Source organism: Anguilla rostrata, chromosome 5 (genome assembly GCF_018555375.3).
Source record: "Anguilla rostrata isolate EN2019 chromosome 5, ASM1855537v3, whole genome shotgun sequence".
Classification (NCBI taxonomy): domain Eukaryota; kingdom Metazoa; phylum Chordata; class Actinopteri; order Anguilliformes; family Anguillidae; genus Anguilla; species Anguilla rostrata.
Genome location: NC_057937.1, coordinates 14,989,562 through 14,997,292, shown reverse-complemented (window position 1 = coordinate 14,997,292; position 7,731 = coordinate 14,989,562). Strand labels below are relative to the sequence as shown.

The 7,731-nt window shown below is 39.2% G+C and overlaps 1 protein-coding gene across 3 annotated transcripts in view; it reads left to right on the top strand.

The window, feature by feature from the left end:
- The first annotated feature begins 400 nt into the window (after window positions 1-400).
- LOC135254797 (FH2 domain-containing protein 1-like) overlaps window positions 401-7,731 on the top strand; it is a 28,012-nt gene continuing 20,681 nt past the window's right edge. The window contains exon 1 of one of the 3 annotated variants that reach the window (XM_064335307.1): window positions 401-597. The gene's annotated coding sequence lies outside the window, so the exon portion shown is untranslated. Of the gene's footprint in view, window positions 598-706; window positions 818-903; window positions 1,103-7,731 lie in introns of those variants that run through there. The other 2 variants (XM_064335309.1, XM_064335308.1) reach the window with 2 other exon arrangements.

Below are 7,731 nucleotides of genomic sequence, written 5' to 3'. Positions count from 1 at the left end.
AACATGTTCTGAGCATCACAATCTAATAATTTAATAATAGTCAATAAAATCAATTACTATGTTCTATACAGTATTGCTGCATGAACTCGTGAAAAAAACATAGCATATTCGAACGTGTATACTAACTGAAGCGCATTATGCGGTTTGGGTTTTTATTTATTATATAAAATAAATGCAAGGAGAGTATTCGGAATTACATAAATGTACACCTATCCAGTGTAGGTCTGCTCCTGTAGGTGCGGGTATACGACCATTTGACATCCTATTGTGTGTTGATGAGCTATGCGGCTGCCAATTATGGTACCGTATTAATTGAAATGTTTTTGTTATTAACACAGTATTCAATTTCGAGAGACACGTGCTCGTGGGGCAGTGCCTTCACCTGAGCCAGTTCGTCCTGACGTATGCGCAGGCGCACGCACTAGTGCAGTTGCCTCTAGAATTCCTGCAGGTCTCTGAAGCCGCAGCGACGACTGTCAGCTAGCAGGCAGAGGACAAGCGAGCTGCTCCTCACAGAATTTTGCTAATATCTCACCACCGTTTGGCAAGGAACATTTCGGAATACCTTTTTGCGTTTGGGTACCCGTTTGTTTAATGGTAAGTCATGCATTGGCTTATATGATTCATTATTGTTTATGTTTTTATTTTTAAGTGTGACGAGTTGCAGTAGTCCGGCACTGCAGCTGTGTCAAGGGTTTGAAATGACATCATTTGAGTCATCTGAGTGAAATTGTACGCTTCCAATTGCTTTATTCTCCAGTATGCAGCTCATAAATCGTTTTATGGTTTTTATGACGCGGCGTCAAACGGAAACAAGGTATTGAACTTATTTGCAAATTGTGCAGCGTACCTTAGGATTCTGTTTCAGCTTGGTATTAATAAAATAAAGAAAATGGTGATACCGTGAAAAAGTATAATTGTTAGCCTATATCTGAATGAATCAGTTACGAAAAGAAATGCGTCAAGTTTAAAATAAATATTGTCTCAGTATAGCAAACGGATATTTGCACTGAATTACATTTCACCAACTCGTTTCTATATAAGCATCAGTGTCAGTTTCTACGAGACGCTGTAGTTCCCTCTGGCGTCACAAGTTAAAGTGGTAAGCTATTTAACAAGACGAAGTTGTTTGTGGGAAATGCTCTGGTCTCATGTAGTTGCGTTCAGTGGGAACGAGGGTTACAATTTTGGTTTGGATTGTTTATTGATCGTAACCCATTCAGGAGTAATCTGTTACAATACTTATATTGATCTACTTTTGGACTCTGTTGATAGTATTTCAACGTGTTGTTTCTCGTCTTGATACCTTTTTGTATTGCTCCGCAACCCCACGACCGGGTATTTAGCGCAAAAAAACATCGTTTGGGGAATTCTTAAAGGTGTTGGCTAATTGTTTCATTAACAATGCATCAATCCGAATATTGTCTTGATTGCAACCCAAGATGTGACAGTTGTCAGAAAACGGCTTTCCCGTTCAGCCTTGCCCCAATTATCAAAAACGTTAAATAATTTCTTTTTAGTTTAGTCAATAAACCCAGATGTCATGGTTCCGTCGAAATGCGCTTCATGTAATGAAATCTATTTTCTTTAACGAGGAAAGGCAAGATATTTCAATTAGTGCTGTTTTCACATACAGACACATTTGGGTTTTTAATAGTTTTTTGTTCAACCAGGAGATCCAGTGACCTGTACCTCAAAGTACATGCAGAGCATTGTGCCTAGGCCTGACTGGAGGTTTAACCTCAATCCTCAGAAGGCTGTTTCTTTGGCCTTTTTGTGCCATTTCTCATGCTGAGAGAAATTTTAAGCAATCCATTCAAGTGTTGGGAACAATGCTCTGTGAAAGTTGTTGTACCCAGGTCAGGTTAAAGGGGAGGGTGGTATTGCCACGTTGCCATGGGAGCCAAGACTTACTGGGAAAACTCAATTTCCTGACGCCATCTTAAAGCCATTGGAGGCGTTTGATTGATCTGCGTGAGAGACTGGTGAAAAGGGGACGTAGGGATTATCAACAAGGGTTAAATGTGGGGTTGCTTGCAGCTTAACAGCAAAGCCAATTTTCTGATAACTCAATGAAATTTACTTTGTTGCTCAGAGTAAGTGATCTGCACCCTTAGGCTTCATGGAGGAGGTTTATTTTGCATGTGATGCATTTCACACAGCCTTGTTTTCAAAATGTTCTTCGTAATGTTGAAAAACATAGCCTACATGGTGGTAGAAAAAGGAAACCGATTTATGGTGGTTTTCCTCCTGAAGATCAATTGGTGCAGTCTATCTTAAAATGAGAGATGGTAACAGTCCAGAATTTTTTAAAACATAAATTAAAGTGGTCACGTTTGTTTTGTTGTATTTTTGACTTTTATATTTTAGATAAAATTAAGAACTTGGCAGTGGTGTCTGAAACCAGTCATTCGAGGATATTCCTAAAAGGGAAGAGTAAAATGGGTCACCTTTGTCTAAAGTTTTTTAGGATGTTGATGTCGTTATATTGCACAGATTTAAAAAATCTAAAGTTGACCAATGGAGCATCTTCCAGCATATGGGCATGAGGACAGGCCAAGCAGGCCAATCATTTTTTATTTTTTTAGTTTTTTTAATCAGAGGCTTTTCACTGTCTTGCTCATTAGGTTGGGTTAGTTCTATGACTTAATTTACTTTTCACATCTTGTTAATTTTCACTAGATTATAATTCACCTCTTGAGAGTACTGATCAGGCAGCAGGTGGTTGTTGCACTTCTAAACATCATGAGGTGTTTCAAACGCCACCCCCCCCCCCCCACACACACACACACACACACTCACACGTTATACCCTTTATCACTATGGAAACCAAACTTTGTTGCTGTCCTCCTCCCCCCAGTGCCAAGGGACTATTTTATGGTAACTGGAATTACCCTTTCATTTGGAACTGAAGGTGTTGTTGAAGTGCATAACTGTTAGCATAATTATTTGTGTTTCTATGTTTTGAATCCGATGTACTTCAGTGAATAAAATTAAAATAATTCAGCCTGCAATAAAAAAGAGAACAATTTTTTGAAGGGGCATTGTATTTGAGTTGGGTTGTTGTGGACACAAAGACCCTATGAAAATGTTTTCTGCTATTGAATATTATTCTTTCACGTAACAAGATGACTCGCCATATTGTTTTTATTAAAATAATGGAATGTTTTTTGCATCCAGTGAAATAGTGTAATTTTGTTGGCGTCATGCAAATCACCACAGATGTACACGTAAATTAGAGAGTCATTCAATGTCTTTATTGATTTTGTTTTATGCAGTCCGTTTACACAAAATTATACTTTTTGGAATATTCCAGCATTTCACTAGGGCCTGTCTTAACTCTTGTAATTATTTATACCCCTAATATATGGAATTTAATATGCATACTATAGTGGGACCAGCTTTTGTCATCATTGAATATAGGATATGCTACCTCACATCTGGGGGGGAGGGGGACAACATCCATCTTTTTTGCCACTTTGTTTTTTTTTGTTTGTTGCATGGGATTGCAGAAAGGACTTGCAATGGATATCTGTCGTTTCAGAGAATACGCATCCTCAAAATGCATTGTGGGGATTCGAACAAAGCAGGTGGAGTGAATTTGCTGATTGGTCTCCTGCCACGGGCTGCGTCTGCGGCACTCGTTTTAAGATAAATTGCTTCGGCCTTTGCCTGCCGGGGCTTTGTTGTATTGCAGTAACACGAATCTTGTGACGGTGCGGTGCTCCATTTCTAACTGCTCTTAAGTTAATAAGTGCAGTGGAAACTTTTCTTCTCAGTCCCGAAAAACTCCAAAGTGTGGCACCGACCTGAAAATTGGTAAATGGGAGGTCGTTACGTTCCTGTATGCGCATCCGTTTGCTCCACGGACCGACAAAATGAACCGTTTCAAAACTGTCTCTTGTCTGTGCACCTGAGTTAATTTCACTCGGTCAAACGTCAGTACTGCCAAAAGAGAGCAGGATAAATAGCCCCTGAGATGTAATGCATTTTCTTTTTTTTCCATTTAGAAGACCATCTTGTCTCACAGACTTTATATGGTGTCATTACTCTTCTTCTTGATCTAATAAAGGGAGAGTCACCCTGATTCTTCCTGGAATGGTCTGTGCTGGAGCTCAGCACAGATGCATTAAGTGCTGTTAATAATAAAAAATAAAGATTGGGACATTCATAAAAAATGACAAATGTGGAATGTTCAGAATGGTCCTTTAGGGGTAGCTTTGTCCAGAGAGGAAAAGAATCGAGACATCAAAGGTAGAAATTTAACTGAATTCCCATCAGTTACAGGGTTGTTGCATGAGCCCATATTGTCCATTTCACCAATGGGCTCCCCTTGTCCCCCATTTCAGAAGAGCTTTTCAAGTAAGGGCTTAAAAAGTGAATGATTGGTGCAGACTCGGTACTTTTACATTCATGTAATTCCTCCTCCTGTACGGCTCCACAGAATTTGTCAGGAGTGTACTTGCAGCTGTGCTCAGCACTAACAACATTGAATGGGGGTGTCTCAGTGAGTTTTTTTTGCAAACGACCATAATTTGTAAAAAGATGAAGGCAAGGTAGAGAGTAACCGAGAGAACCTCAAAATATTCATTGGAATGCAGAAAAGTAATTTTTGTTGAAAGTTACACAATGAAAATAAACTATTTAATTAAGACTCCAAAATTAAGATTAAGTCCTAGAGTTGTTTGCATGTTCAGTTTTGCTTGCAATTAATCGCCATGAACATATCCATCTTAGAAACACAGATTTAGTCTAAATGGTTGTAGATGCCTAACCTGGAAACAAACATGGATAATCTGTATGCCAACATGGGAACAGCTAACTGTGGGCTCTCTTTGTTTCATTAATTTTATCCTGCCTAATGACCCAGAGGATTGGTACAGAGAACGAGACGGAGAAATTAGGTCGTTATTAGTTATCTAAGTGTCAGAACTCCACATTTGGATAAGCAAAAAAACGGCCTTTGTTCTTCATGGTTCGTATGAAGAGGTGCTGGCAAGTAGGAAATTCACCTGTTACTCTGTCCAGAAGTACTGGTTAGAAAGGACTAGTTCTCTTTCTGATTCAGTGTGCATTACCCTGCTGTGTGGTTCAGTGATGTGAAAGTTTGGTATTTATATGCTTTATGGCTCCCAAGACTTGACTGTGCAATGAATCAAACTCCCCCACCCCTAGGAACACCAAGTGAAACTGCAGTTCCCCATGCAGTTCACTGAAAAGTGATGCATTCTCATCCATTCTGTTTACCTTATTCAAATCAGTTGGAACTAATTCCCAAATAACTCTGGTGTCCTTGGAGATGGCTGGGTGCCTTGCAAGGGCTGCTTAAATGTTAAAATATAAATTAATATTGAATCGGAGGTTCACAGACATTATCTGGCTTATTGAGGAGGTGACAGGAGTGCATGCCATTATAAACTTGTTTCTGGCATAGCTTAAATACAGTATTGTGCATTACTCGCGTATGCAGATAGATATTTACTGAAACAGTTTTGGTCATGTACCATGCTCAATGAAATATAGTGTCCCAGCTGGGATTCAAACCTGCAATCCAATTAAAAAAAATTTTTTTTTAGCTCTTTAGCTCTGACTGCTATTCTTTACAGCTGCTGCCCCAGAATCATCATACCTATCAGGAACAGATGATGATTCAGTGTGAACAGAAGAAAGCATGTGAGTCATGGAAAAGGGCTCCTTATTGGGGAAAAAATAACGCGCGGATCTGTGACCTAGGAGATCAAGGCATGATGGGAGATTTCTCAGGTCTCTTGGTTGTGCTGTGCTTGTGTAAGACGTTGTAGGTTACAAGTGAGCTTTATGAAAGACTCTCTGGCTTTGAAAGTAAGCATTGTAAGGGGACAAATATGGGATTAGTGTCATAATCGTTGTGTGAAAGTTGTGTAAAACAGCAATGTTAAGAGGGTTTATCTTGTGAGTGGTGAAACACCCATGAGTTGATTGAGGATTTATAAAGTACAGTGTTAAGACATGGTACCACCGATATATAGCCATTAATGCATTTGACTCCAGTTTCCACTGTTAAAGTTTTATGAAATAAGTAAAGAAGTGTATTTCAAGAGGTATAAATGGCCATTTTTGAAAATTCTTAACTTTAAAGACACACTGTTGCTCCTTGTGACGTATCATTATTCACTGTTGTACAGCAGGTTGGCCAGCTGTTCCTTCAAAATTTAATTTCTCACTACAAGGGTAGGGGTTTTGCAGGTCAGCAATTGACTAAAACAGGCAGGCACTGTTGTACGCATGCCAAGGGTTTTTACCTGAGTTTTGGAAGGGTGCCTCAGTGCACAGGTGTGCCGACGATGGCTTCGGAGGACCTGCAGTAAATTAAAACTCTGCATGCATGTGTTGATTTATACGCTGCAGCCGCGCTGAGCCCATTATTCAAATGCTAAAGCCTCTGCGTAGGCGCTAGCACACGTCAAAGTGTACGGGTTTTGCATGCGGCACCAATTCTCACCTTCTTCTCTTTAGAAATCAGCTGCCAGTGAGTCCAAAGCGACCACAGGCTCTTGAATTCTTCGGCTGGCTTTTAAAGGGCGAAGCGGCTGTTTCAGTTGGTGGTAAATATGGCACATGCTCTGTGTTGCAGGTGCTGCGTTAATTACATTTTAAATAATTAAAGGGAAAACAATACCGCAGTTATCATTTTAAATAGAAGATAATTTAAATAGATGCAGACAGTCATTTGAGCCTTGTTTTCCAATCAAGTCTTATTCAACCTAAAAGTTTAGTGTGAAAGTCAGTCCATGGCTCATGTAAGTTCCTAATGGTCTGATACAGTCCAATATGTGATAAAATGAAATGAAGCAATTGATTGGTTGGTCTACCATACATTTATAGTTCCGCTGGCTTCATTGCGTCATCAGCCACCCAAATTGGATTGTGATTTATTTTATAGAGCATTTTCTTTTTTGGATAGAACTTTGCTCTTACTAAGGAGATGCCATGAAGAATTTATTGCAAAAAACGCAACAGGAGGAAATTAATTGCCCATTTAACTATCATTAAATAAAATGTCTTCAATAATTCATAATTCTTTGTACTAGAAGTGCTAGTAAAGACTTGCAGGTAATAGAAGCACTTGAAGTCTGAGCCTTATTCATTAAACCATTTCAAGCTTCATGCTTCTCATTACAAAATGTTCTTGCCTTGCAGCCTGTTGGCAACTGTCCAGCCTGTTGTGCTTGCACTAGCTCAGACACTATTATCATGAAACTCTCACCCACCTTCACATGTTAAGTTAATGGTTAAAGGGAAAGTAATAAATAGTGTTGTCCTGTGTTCCCTACCACAAACAGGCAAAATTAGTGGAAAAAAACAAACTAGTAACTAAATTAAATATTTATCATTCTCTGCAAGTCCCCAGGTTTATGAATTCATATAGCATCTGGGCTGTGTCTTAAGGACTGAGTCCTTTAATTTTGCATACTAAGATTATTATATATAGGAGCATAATGTGAATGAACCCGCTCACTAGATGCTGTTAAGTTTATATAATCACATTTTCTATGCACAATTAAATTTACTTTAGTCAGCAATCTGTCATAATTATAACCTTTAAAGTGTCAGATCACTTATATGAGTGGCCTGTTCTCGTCACCATGTGCTCTCATGTTCTTGAATGCTTGGGAAGGGAGGAGATTCGAAGGAGAATGATGTCTGTTTGGACGGTGACATTGTTTGTCAGGCTACTTGATCCTAAAGGGA